We start from the raw sequence: 14524 nt of genomic DNA on the forward strand, positions 1-14524 counted from the left end.
TTAGCCAGAAATACACTTACGCTATTGGCTAAACAGTATTGCAATTCATACAGATTTCTGGAGATTTTTTCAAGTCAGGGCAGCCGGAAAATGAACTAGCAGCCTTGCTCCAACAGGATCTCACAGCTCAATTAGAGAAGGTGGTATTTGGCTTTCTGTGTCTGGATTATTTCACCCCATTTAATAATCTCTAGTTCTGCTCATGTTGTTGACTTTCATGTGTTCTTACTTTTAATGTCAGAATAATATTTTATCATGCAAAGTATATTACATTTTCGTTATGTAATGTAGGCACTCAGACTTTTCCATCTCTTGGCCATTCTATAATCCTACAATGAACATGGGACTGCAGATACTTCTGCATACTGATTTCACTAATGTCTCCTCAGTAATAGGATTACTAGTTCATAAGGTAACTCTATTTAAAGATTTTTGAGTAACCCTAATAATGTTTCCTGTAGTGTATTGATTAATTTTTATTTCTATAAAAATGTGAAAGGGTTTCTTATCACTGTTACCCACACATTTTTTTTAATCTTTTGGAGAAATGATGTTATTAGTGAATGGGGTAAAACCTCCTTGTGGAATTGACTGATATTGCCAAGCCAGATAATGATGATAAATGTTTTCATATTTTGGTTGAATATTTTTATGTCTTTGTTGGAGAAATATATATACTTAGGTCTATTGCATATATTTTGAGTTATCTAGATTCTGTTTCTTATTGAACTTTTGGAATGGAGATCACTCCCCTGTCAGATGTGCAGTTGACAAATATTTTCTCCCATATTTTCACTGAGGAATTTCTGCTTTTGTTTCCTATGCTTTTGAGGTTTTGTCCAAAAATTTCTTGCTCATTTTGTTATGAAGCATCTATTAATGTTTATTTCTAGCAGTTTTACATTATATTTTACTTCTACCATTCATCTTGAATTGATTTTAATAATTCATGTGGGTTAGGGTCTCTTGAATGCAACTGTGTAATATTACTTTACACTGTGTGAATATATGTTGCTATAATTGGTTTAATGAAGAAGCTGACTGGCCAATAGCTGAACAGGATAAAGTTAACTGAGAATGATGGGAAGAAGGGCAGAGGCAGAAATCATGAGAGAGGCAGAGAGAAGCAAAATGGCCGTGCTGTACTGAGAAAAGGTAACAAGCCCTATGACAAAGTATAGATAAGAAATATGAGCTAATTTAAAATGTTAGAGTTAGTAATAAGTCTGAGCCAATCATTTAAAATTAATATTAAGCCTCTGCATCAGTTATTTGGGAACTGGCGGTGGGACATAAAACTTCTGCCTACATGTGACTGTTTTTTTCAGGGCTATTTATTGAAAATACTGAACAACTTCCTCTAATTCATGTTTGTAGGATTTTGTTAAAAAAATAGTTGTCAAAGATGTGAGGATTTGCTTCTAGGTTCAATGTTAAGTTCCATTGATTTGTCAGATTCTTTTGTAATAGTGTATTGCTGTTTTATTACTTTAGCTTTGTACTGTAATTTGAAAGCAGGTAGTCTGATTATTTCTGCTTTGCTATATTTGTTCAAGATGGTTTTTAAACTCAAGATATTAGTGTCGCTGAGTGACTTCTACTGCAGAAGAGACATCATGCCTGCATTACCCTTAGTGACGGACAGATAAATGCATCTCTCTCACATGTGCATTAGCATCTCTTCAACACTTGCTAGGTGTCAGTTTGCTAAGCACGTGCTGTGAATATTCACATTATTTTCAATACAGTGCTAATGTTAGCATTAGTAATTCTTACTTATGTAAAGAAACAAGGCTCTGAGAGTGACCAGTTTTATGTTTTTGACCTTGAAATTCAAAGATATTAAATTTATATTCTTTTCTTTCACGATTTCTGGCTACTTGTTACAGTGGCAATAGAAACCAACACATTTATCATTTTGGAACCAGAAAGGATGGCATTGTTCATGTTTTGCCAATGTAAGAATGAGGCTCAGCACTTAATTGGAACCCTTAAGGAAATTCAGCCATCAAATGTTGATTAGGATATTACACTGAAAATTTTGACTAAAATCCTAATGCCTTTTCATTATAATGAGTGGGTCAGATGACATTGTCACTAAGATATTCCAGTTCTTACTCCAGAGGTTTAAACTGTTGGGGGAAATCACAGACTTAGGTGTAAAGAATCTGTTGCCTGTGAATCACCTCAGTTCTCAAGTGCGTTTCTAAAGCAAAAAAGGGATCAGTGTCTTTCGACTGCATTGCAAAGTAGGTGCTTTTCTTCTCTTGTAGGCTTTGTAGTCCTGGCTCTCAGCACTGAGCTTTAGCTGCTTCTGCAGTTTCACATACCAAACTGAAGTTGTTTTCTCCAGTGCCTGCTTAGGATTTACTGACAGTTTACCAAGCTGAATTTCTGCTGACACAAACTGATTTTTTTTGCCTGACTTGTTTCTTAAAAGAAAGTTTTATTTTCAAAAAACAAAGAAAGAAAGAAAGAAAACGAAAACTACCTACAGAAGCTGTATTGAATTTAGCCTTTATTTTGAAGCATTTTTTTTTTTGTATTCAGTAACTAATGTACTTTTAGAATGCTGTGTACACATATATCATAAAAATCCTATTTGCATTTCTAAATATCATTTGTCTAGGTATAGTTTTACTTTCAACATAGAATTAGTGGGCTTAGGTGAGAAGACAACAGAACAAAGAAGTGATATCCACTTAACAGATATTAGTCCACCTTTCAGAGGAAAACAGAAGGAATTTGTGTACCTCATTAGAAATTACGTGGAGTGGGAAGTTAAGATGAGCTTTTAAGGCTGAGTAAGCTTGCACACATACATGTCACTTAGCTGACCCAATAATTCATAAAATACATATTATAACTCCTCTTCCTATGAATGTAGGGCCTATGTTTATTAGGATTCAGGTGGTAGAGTTAAAAAGCACATTACAGAAACGTAACGCTATGATGGCCAACACCGGTTGCCAACTTGACAAGATCTGGAATCTTCTAGGAGCAAAGTCTCCATGGAAAACCAAATCAATTTAAGAACAGTGGAGCATAGGAGAGTAATGACAGTGTTACACAATTTATTTTTATTAATAAAGAAAGTGCAAATATTATTTTAATTTTCCATTTGGGAAAACACAGATAGAATTATGTATCAGTTTTAGTTCAGGGATATGTTTTTACTTGTTCCTGTTGAATATCCTGTTAAAGTTCCATCCTGTTGACTGATCTCTCTTACGACATTTTCTTCTGTGTGCCATGCCTCTTATTTTTAATTGGAAAAAAGTATTGGCTCCTTAATTAGAATTTATTCATAGTTTAGTTCTCATACAAAATCCACTTGAAATACATTTTATAGTTTTCTTGTCACAAGAGATGTGCTTCTGAGATCCAAACTTCCATCTAGGTTGTCATGATAGTTTATGTTTTGATGAAAGAACACTGTTGGCAGTGGGGAAATTCACTGCAATCTTGCTTTGTAGGAAGACCATTTTAAGTACTCCTTAATCCCAAAGCAGCCACCTGATTGTAAAAACAAAAGGTAAAAAACATGATTCTACTAAAATTTGAAACCTCCTCTAGTGATAACATCAAAACGACCTTCTGTGCTCTAGTTAAAAATGCTTGATTAGCTTTAAACACTAGCATACTTTAAGAAGCTGATTAGAGAAATTTAATATCTACAGAAACATTGTGAGTATGGAACAATGATATCTCATAGTCTTCATTTTCTGACCTACAAATGTCCTCCTCTACCACTAATATGCCCTATCAGAGTAATAGAGCTTGACCTACAGCATTCTGAGCACATTTGCATAGTATACACTAAGATTCTCTTTTCATGGTTTCAATATGTTTGCAATGAAATATATTCTCCTTTATGGTATCAAGAAGAATAGTTTAATTACCCTAAATATTTCTCCATTCTTTAATTACTCAGTTCTCTTCTTCTCAATCCCTGACACCCAATTATCATTTTATTCTTAGCATTTTTCCTTTGTTGCAGGATCACATAGTTGGAATGGCACAGCAGTTTATAGTTTTTTTTAGATCAACTTGTGCCTTTTTTGATATGTGCTTAGTATAATTTCATTTTTATCTATTTCTAGTTGTGATTTTTTACAATACTCAGTAATATATCATTGTCTAGAGATATCACAGCATTTTATTTTGTTCATCTACTAGATGATATCATGGTTACATTCAATTTTGAAATGTTATAGATAAAAGCTACTATAAACAACATGTGTGCATCTGTTTTGAGTAGATATAAGTCATAAGGTCTTTTATATCAAAATAAAAAGATGGAATTGTAGGATAAGATGATATTGTTATATTTGTTTCTGTTGGAATCCAGTAAATTGTCTTCCAAAGTGAGTGTGGAATCTTACATTCATTCTAGAAAATGAAGAAAGAAAGAAAGAAAGAAAGAAAGAAAGAAAGAAAGAAAGAAAGGAGGGAAGAAAGAAAGAAAAAATAACTAGAACAAAGCTAAGCAGTTCCTCTCACCAGTATTTGATGTTGACGAGTTTTCTTATATTGTACATTTTAAAGAAAGTGTGACAACATTCTGTTGGCCTTTATTTGTATATGGCATGAAGTACCTTCTTTTTGAATGCTTTTTACCTCTCACCTCTCTATGTTCTTAAAGAAAGTGTCCTCTATGTATGAGTCTCTCTCTGTGTCTCTGTCTCTCTGTGTCTCTGTCTCTGTCTCTCTGTCTGTCTCTTTCTCTGTAGGAGTTGGGTGCTTCTTTGTTCCCTGCCTCCCTGACCCAAAATAATGACACAGAAACTATATTATTTGCAATATTGTTTGGCCAATAGTTTGTGTATTTTTAGCTAGCTCTTACAGCTTAAATTAACCCATTTCTATTATTTTATATTTTACCATGAGGCTCATGGTTTGCCAGCAAGGTTCTAGCGCATCTGTCTCCTGCTGTAGCTACACGGCTTCTCTCTAATTCTGCTTTCTTTCATTCTCTTTCTGTTTGGAATTTCTGCCTTACTCCATTCTGTACTGCAATAGGCCCAAACCAGATTCTTTATAAACCAATGGTAATAAAACATAGTCACAGCATATCAGGTTTCTATAATTTGTGTCACATTGACAAAAACTAACCAGTACAGTTGACAGTCCTTTGTCAACATGACACACAAATACATCATTATTTCACCATAACTTATCTTAAACTTTTTATATTTATATTATCGATGTGTTTATAAAACTGATTATATTATGACCAAGTTCATATTATAAAACACAGTGCAACTTTAAACGTCTCAGAGTCTTTAAAAATTAATAGTTTTTCTTAAAACTTAAAATCTAAAATGAGGTATTTACTTTTTTATGTAGAGAGGGAAGAACAACCACACCAAAGCAACAAAAAAAGTCAAAAGCATCAGTAGTTCACTCTCCAACCTCTGGAACTCATACAAAATCTTCTAGACCCTAGAGGGGTTGGGAAGCTCCACTTCTCTGGTTCTGCCATTCACAAACTCAGAATTTGTCTGATAGTCTCAGGAGGTTCCTCTTCACAGGTTCTTGCAGTCATCCTGTGGGATCTCTACTGTAAATGTGTTAGGTTTTTCTGAATCGATCTCTAAGCAAGATAATGCCTCCACAAACATCATCCTAGGTTAGTTTAATGGAATACATTTTTCAGTTGTGGATTATTCTTTCCAGATGTCTCCAATTTGTGTCAAATTGACAAAAACCTAGCTAGTATAGATGTCCAAGTGACTAGGAAGTTATTGAAAATTTAATCATTATCATTAATTAATTAATGCAGGAGACTGTGAAGTCCAGAAAAATAAACCAGGTTCCTGGAACTACCTATAAAAAGTGGTTGTCAGTCCCCTTTTGAACCAAACCTGGTTTAGAGCAGTCTGTACTCTTAATTATTTGTTCATGTGGTAGTTTGTTGCTAATTTAAAGGAACTGTATATAGTGAGGTTTAATTCTTTTAAAATTATTATGTTCTTTTATACAGGGTTATGAATTGCCATTCTGAAAAATTATTTATGTTTTATCGGTAGAAAACACAACACTCATTATTTTAGCTCTTGTTCCAAAGTAACAGTCTTATATGTTAAAATAAACAATTTTGGTTACTGAAATAATACCATGTTAAAATTTGTAACATATGAATTATAATTGCAATGCATTTATTTTTGTTCTAAAGAAATGATTTTATTCAGGTAAAATTTAATGATTTAACAGACGAATTTTGAATACTGTAAACATGTCTAAACCTTAATGAAAATTTAGTAACTTTTTGATTAAATCTACTATATTATGAAATTTATCTGTCTAATATGTATATTGCATTGCATAATTATCATAGTAAATTACCAATTCATAAAATTATCTTTTAGTCTACCTTAAAGTTTGTTTTTCTATTTATATGTTTTCATTTATGCTTCTTTTCTTGATCAATGTTCAATTAATCAATTATTCCAATGTTAGGAAAATGAGTTGTTTAATTTATAGTCATTAAATTTGTACCTGTATTATATTAATTAGCTTTGGTTAGTATTAGGTAGATAGGAATAAGGTGAACCATTTTTGCCTTTGGGAAAATTTAAGAAACCAAGAAAAATACATGATTTGCTCACCGACATTATATTGGAATTTATATTTACAGCACATAAATTTCAATTTACATAGTTTTATTTACATAGCTTTGTTACATTTTCCCTCTGAAAAAAGGTTGCATCTTTCACAAGTAGCACTTTCAAAACTGTTGGGCAGAGAGCTTTCCATCGACAAATTGGAGCAAGATTTAAAATGCCACTAAAATTTGTTGCTGTGAAAGCACACCTTATGCAGAAAGGTATATATGTTTTTGTGTCACAATTATAATAAAATAAAAAGGTTATGAACTTGAGAGTAGGGGGCCTGGGAGGGGCTCGAGAGAAGATAACTGAGAATGAAATGAGAAAGGAAAAGGAGAGGTGAAGTGATGTAATTCTATTTCAATTAAAATATTTAAAACATAAAAGCAATAAATAAAAGGATGTAGAAAAATTAAAAAATGTTCTTTAGAAACAAACTATTTTAGCCATGTTTATACTAACTTGCTCCCTGCTTGCAGAGATTTTCAGGAGGTGTAACTACAAACAAGTGGATGAATCATCATGGTTTTACAGTACTGATACTCAATATTATTTTACCTCTGTTTACACAAATACTATTGTAAATATAAGTTTTTCCTGTTGCTCCAACTCCAGTCGGGCATCATGGAATAATGTATCATTGGCTCTTTCATTATTTCTATCATTATCAACAATGAGTTGACCAACTTTCATTATCTATACCATATATACTTATTTTTACAGCATTAAGGCCACATATGTTAGCTTCATACTTTCTAACCCCTTGGGAAAAATAGCAGCATGAGTACAGTGTAGGCGCAAATCTTTTTCTAGTCTAATCTTTAAAGTCATGTTTACTAAACAAGTAAGCTATCTCTCCTAAAATATTTATAGCAGGAAAATAATCAATCTCCATATATGAAGTTTCAAGATAGTGAGAAGAACATGCCAGTTAAAAAAATATAGGCAGACTTAGATGCAGGTACAGAAATTCATAAAGAAAAGTGTACATGAATTTGGTTAATTCATAATTCGTTGACCTTCATGAAGCTGTCGTGGGCTCTTGGAACCAAGGATAACAAATGCAACCTTGCTAACACTTTCTAAAGCAAAGCTGATTAACTTGTAGTGGTCAGGAAGAAGAGGCTGAAGAAGGTGCCTGGGTCCCATTATTCCCTTCATTGGCATTCCCCCAATGTCTTAATTTCATTACACCAGGCATCATCCTAATAGTGATGTAGGTTGGCAGCAAGGCTTCAGCACATGGGGTTTTTGGCAAACATTTAAAACTCATGCTTTCTAAACACATGGTTATATAGGACAGCAACATGAGGAAGAGATAAGTGAGGTTACATGAACGTGTCCCTTTGAAATTATTTCTCAGGCTTCAATTCCCTTAAAACAGAACAATTTAAAGAGTATGGTCAACATCAAAGAAAAAGAATCCTGAAATTATAATAGAAGATTATAGGAAACAATGCTTAACAAACTGTTGTTTGACACACAGAAGATACTGGGAACTACACACAAGTAAGCTCAAAGTCAAAATAATTAAGGCTTGAAGAGTGAATATTAAATTGTTTTAAGAAAAATTGGACAATTTGTTTAGATTCCAAAAATTCTTGCACACACTTAGTTATGTTTCATAATAAAAATCTATAACTGATAAGTTCTCAAAGAGGTTATCTTTTTATGAAAATAATATTGAACCATAAAGTTGGTAAAAAGCATTACCATATCTTAAACAACTGCATTTATGGGTACTTAATGAAATAATGAGATATTTTATAATTACTGAACCTCAGGTCTGATACATTTTTTATGGCATTAAATCTTATATTAAGCATAAAATATTTCTTATCATTATTGCTGTTTACAAAAAAGGAACCTAAAATTCAGAGTCACTAATTCATCTTAATACAAAAGACCCATGGGAGTACACAAATTCAAGCATAGCTCCAGTATTAATGTCAGTGTCCTATGATGTCACATTTAATCTCTGACATAATTGTTTGGTATTGAAAGTCATTCTATAATTTAAGTAATAAAACTTTTTTTACCAGGTATACATATCAGTAATTAGAAAATAATAATCATTTAGATAGTAGTTATGTACTTAGATACAAAGTAGATATTTGGATATTATAGTAGGTTCATATTTTTTCTTTGGATCAGAAAATTCCTATCAAATATGCACTATAATGCTTGGCATTTGAACTGTCAGTGTTAGCCTGTTAGAGAACAGCAAGGACATGGCAGGGGTACCAGATCATCCTGTTTTGAAGCTCTGTCTGCTCATGAGTAAAAATGAGAAACATTTTAATAATCAGCACTATAAAGCACTGGGCATGATCGTGGCTATTCAGAGCCACTGCTCATTTTTTAAGGAGACAAAACCATGGACATACAAACAAAAAGAGTTTAATTCTAGGCCCTTTCACATCCTTTGTGTTGTTGCATTAAAAACATTTTCTGTTTACAGCAAAGCTTTATTAGATGAAATGTTTAAAGTTTTATATTCACTTTCAAAACTCCATGTCTTGAACACAAGATTTACAGTAAATAGCAAATCTGAGCAAGGAAGGCAGATTTGGAGGTTCTAATAATTTAGGAAGCTGTCATAATTTTTGTCGGTTTCAAAGTTATATTGGTAAAATTATGATCTTTCCTGTGGTAAGCTTAAAGCCTGTGTTCTTCAATGAGTTTTCCTGAGCCCCTCACACTCCCTCCTTTTCAACTCCTAGTTGTCTTCGATATTGAGAGAAACAAAGACAAGGTGCTTTTTCTCTCTGCATTTTCATCCCTATCTTCCCTAAGCATTTCCAAGTCAATGTCTGTTCATGAGGAATCTAAGGTATTGAAAATACTTTGTAAAATTTGGAGATCTATTTGATATACTGTCATATAGAATTAGTTATAATTAATATTAGGTAAACATTATTTACTTCAGATGTAGACTTTCACTTAAGTATTAGTTACTTATAGAGGTAACTTTGAAGTAGAAGTATATATACATTTTTATTTATAAGTGAACTTTGTCATATATATCATTTGGATAATGATCTTAATATATTATCTTCAGATAAAAATACCAGAATGACATGGGATAGAAGCAGGAACCTCGGGAATAGAATGGCATTTTGGGTACATAGTGAGTAGTTTTCAAATCAAACAAACAGCACGGAGTAAAATTTTACTAATTTCTCATTTCTGTAAATGTATCTTTTTTGTTTGACAAAGTGTTTCTCTGTGAAGCCCTGATTGTACTAGAACTCACTCTATAGACCAGGTTGACTTGAACTTTACAGACATCTGCCTATCTCTGCCTCAATTTCTGGAATTAAAACAAGCGCTAAACCTCCTGGCTATAAATGTATTCTATAAAAAGAATTTTTGATTATTTTTAACTTATTTGTTGTTTTCCCCAAATAAGAATATTTTAAAAAATCTTTTGGGGCTGGGAAATGTCTCAGTAGTAAGAGTGCTTGTTCTACAAGCATGAGTCCATGAGTTCAAATGCCCAGCACCCACACATAGGTGTCGTATGCCACATCACACACACATTATATATTCTGCAGTATCCTTCACAAGACAGTTTGAGGTCATTCTCACTCTAATAACATACTGCTTGGTTATAAAATATTTACTTTCAAATGTCAATGGGTATCCTTAGGACCCCATAATGCTTATATTTTACACAGTAGGAAAGCCGGAATCACATAGATGACACCAAGCTATCCTGAAGACCTGAGTTATACTTGACAAACTGAACACTCAGTATCAAATAACTGGACACTATTATTATTATTATTATTATTATTATTATTATTATTATTTTGGTCCACAGTGTTCCCTGGGAACTTCTCTTTTCTTAAATGAAGTTATCTGAAGGAAATTTGGGCTTTTATACCTTTCGTCCTCTGATGGGTGACATGACCTTGCATGCCATAAAGATTCCCTTAAGTCATATTTTCTATTGTCCTGGTTCAAAACTTTGGGGTTACTTTATGGGTCTAATCTTTAGCAAAACCATACCAATTAACTAAATTTTTACAGCATTTTATTTTCTAGTCACGTTGTATTTTCTTTTTAGATTAATTTTCTCTGGGCAATTACTTGGATGAAAATAGATCCAGCCCGTTCAGGAGCATGGAATTTCTTTCCATCATCTATTGTCTTCCACGATTTCCTTTTAAAATAGTTTGGAGATTTAATTGTAGAGGTCTTACATTTTCTTATTAGATACAATCCTGAATACTTCCTTTAGAACAATTTTGAATGAATATTTTAAATGATTTCTTTCTGTGAACGTTCAGTGTTTGGATATTTATTTTTTATACCTATCATCAATTGAAATGATTATGTTGTTTCTGGTGTGTTTTTTTTCTTTTTTTTTTTTTTTTTTTGGTTTTTCGAGACAGGGTTTCTCTGTGGTTTTGGAGCCTGTCCTGGAACTAGCTCTTGTAGACCTTAGACCAGGCTGGTCTCGAACTCACAGAGATCCGCCTGCCTCTGCCTCTCAAGTGCTGGGATTAAAGGCGTGTGCCACCACCGCCCGGCTGTTGTTTCTGTTTTTAAGTTTGCTCATATAGTGTATTACATTTCCACATTTCTTATGTTGAATGTGTTGAAACAACCTTGTCTTTTTTTGTTTTGTCTTTGTAGTTGTTTTTTGGGGGAGCAGGGACAGAGTTTCTCTGTAGCTTTGGAGACTGTCCTGTCCTGTACCTAGCTCTTGTAGACCAGGTTGACCTTATCTTTCTGGTATATAGTCTATTTGGTTTTGATATATAATCTTGATGCGTTCATGAATCAATTTTGCAAGTGTTTTGTACAGAAAGTTTGCAACTATTTTCATCCAAGTAATTGGTCTGTATTTGTTTGTTTGTGTGCGTGTTTTTATAGTATCTTTATCTGGTTTTGATATGTGTATAATGCCGGCTACATAAAAAGAATTTGGTAATGCTCTATCACATTCAATATTCTGAAACAGATTAAAAAAATTCAGTGTGGAGCCTTTCCTGAAAGTTTGGAAGAATTCAGCAGTGAATGCATCTGGTTCTTGACTTTCCTTTGAGGGGAGATTTTAAGAAAAGTTTCAATCCCATCGTTTATAATTGATCAACTTAAGTTATTCATATATTCAGGGCTTAATTTTTTAAAATGATATATGTTTAGACATTCTTCTCTTTGTTATGGGTTATCCACATTTTCAAAGTATAAGTTATTGTAATTTTAAAGGTATGTCATTGGAGTGAGTTGTACTGAAACCTTTAGATCTCTCATTTTATTAATTTTCATCTTTGTCATTTTGTATAAGTAATTAAGGGCTTATCAAACTTCTTAACCTTTTTTCAGCTTTCCCAGCTTCATGTCAGGCAAAGGACTAATATCCAGAATTTACAAATAATTGCATAAATTAAATACCAAGAAAAAAAAATGACCAACCAACAGACAGGCAAAAGAACTTACTCGACACCTTTCAAATAAAAAACACAAGTGGCCATCAGCCATTTAATATATTATCTTATCATTGTAAATATCAAGGAGGGTACACAAATGAAAACACCTTTAAAATACCACTTCACTTCAGTTAAAAGAGCTATCTTGAAAAAATCTGAAAAGAAATGCTATAAAGAATGTAGAGGGAAAAAAAGGAGCTTTCATAGACTACTGGTGTGAGTACAAGTTAATGTAGCCATTAGGGAATCAGTTTGGACATGTATAAAAATATTAAAAATAAAACTACCATATGACTTCACTATTTCACTCTAGGGCATAAACCCAGACCTAGAAAGATAAATATGGTGTGTATTCACTTATAAGTGGATATTAGCTATGAAGTAGATGATATTGAAGCTACAATCTGTAGATCCAGAGAGGTTAGGTAAAGAGGACGGGTCTAGGGCTGGGCACATGGATTTCCCTGGACATGTAATTTATTTTATAGGCAGACTGGGAGCATATGGAAACAGAAAAAGGAGAATCAGGTGGGCATGAAAGGGAAGATTGGGTAGAGAGAGAGAATGCCGGTGAAACAGCAGAATTAAGGGGCATTTGAGAGATTATCCAGAAGCTTACTGCAGAGGAATCTTCCTAAAATATATGAAGGTGGTGCTACTGAGGTCTCCTAAAACAAGGGGTAGTGCAAGGCACCTATTAGCTCACAGAGACAGCAGCAAGCACAGGGCTCACAGAGGTTCGCACCAGGTCCTCTGTATACATATTACAGTAGTAGCTTAGTATCTTTATGGGACTCCTGACTGCGAGGACCAGCGGGCACTGACCTTTTTGCATACTCTCGGGGCTCCTTTCCTCCTGTTGGGTGGCCATATCCAAATTTCAATATTAAGGATTTGCTTCATCTTACTATATTTTATTTTTGTCTTGTTTGCTTGTTATCTCTTAGAAGCCTCTTTTCTAACAAGAGACAGGAAGAGGGTAGATACAATGAGAAGGGGAGGTGGGAAGGAACTCAGAGAAGTAGAGGGAGTTTAGTTCAGAATCAAGATATATTGTATGAGAAAAGAATCTATTTTCATTAAAAAGAGAAGAATTTGCAACAGTAAGTAAGATCACATAGCTGCATTGGCAAAAGCAAAATAAGTCACAGCTCACGTTCTCCCTCATATTCAGAATCTAGCCAGACATATACATAGATATATAAAGGAATGTTCATGTGGGTATAGCATAGTATGTATAAAAAGGAACAAAACAGATTAAGCTTATTAGAAGATCAGGAAAGACTGGACAGGTAATGATTGTGAGTTATGAAAGATGACATAAGTAATTGTTTTTTAATTTTAATTCTGTCATGCATTTTTAAATCTTTATGGTAGATAAGTTCATAAACATATTTTATAGTGGAAATGTAAAGTCCAGCATGAAACTCCATAACTTCCTTTCTGAATGGCAAGTCTAACTCTATAGATATTCATTAAATTGTATATCTTTGGCTCTGGTAAATAATGGTTTGTGTTGATTTATTTTCAACTATTTTATAACAGAATTTAGAAAAAGAACACATTTCTTTTTTTAAAAAAAGTCATTAAAGGAGGGAAGCTTTGCGAAATTTAATGAAGAAAGTTATGGTTGTCAAAATTTAATTCCGCCCAAATAAGTTTAATGGAAAACATCTGAAAATTCCTCTATGTATCTGAGGTCCTTAAAACAACAATACTCAGTTGCAAAAAGAAGCTGACTTTGTGTGAGAAGATAAACATCTGGCCAGGCAGTGCCAAAGAACCATCACTGCACTCCTCCCCCTTCATAACATAAGTCCACCATGGGGTACAATCCAGCTAACTGAGCATTGGTGCCTCCTTCTGGCTGCACCATTTCTTGTCTCCATTAGAAAAGGGAAAATTGCCCCAAATCCTCTGTCTCCAATTTATAGAGTGAATTGCCATTAGTCAACATGTGTAAACATAATGGGACAAAGGAAGGTTTGAAAAACATCATTGAGGTGGGCTGCTGAACACCCTTCTTCAATTTTAATGAAGAACTGAACCAGTGTTTAACTTCCCAGAGAGTTTTTATTTAAAGAGGTCAAAAAACAATGGAAAGCCAGTAAACTTGATACTGGGATCCCATTTCTAAGCCTTGAAGCAAGTATTAAACATTTACATATTATAGTTATCATTTACTTAATGAAATATATTGAAAATAGGGCTTATCCCTCAAAAAGGAGATCTATTTTACTTTTTAGCTTTTGGTGACAGTGGTAGTTTTTTCTAAGTACAGACATTTGTTATGGCTATCTAGAAAAAAACAAACAAACCAAAAACATCATGATTCACTAGGAATTATCTGGTGATCCACAGTTACCAAGTCTATAGTTCTTCATTTGGTTGACTGCACTATTTCCTTCTGAATGTAGTATTTTTTTAAGAGTGTTGAAACAACAACATTGGAGCCACTATGAGTAATCAAAG

This window comes from Microtus pennsylvanicus, chromosome 14 (genome assembly GCF_037038515.1).
Source record: "Microtus pennsylvanicus isolate mMicPen1 chromosome 14, mMicPen1.hap1, whole genome shotgun sequence".
In the NCBI taxonomy this organism is placed as follows: domain Eukaryota; kingdom Metazoa; phylum Chordata; class Mammalia; order Rodentia; family Cricetidae; genus Microtus; species Microtus pennsylvanicus.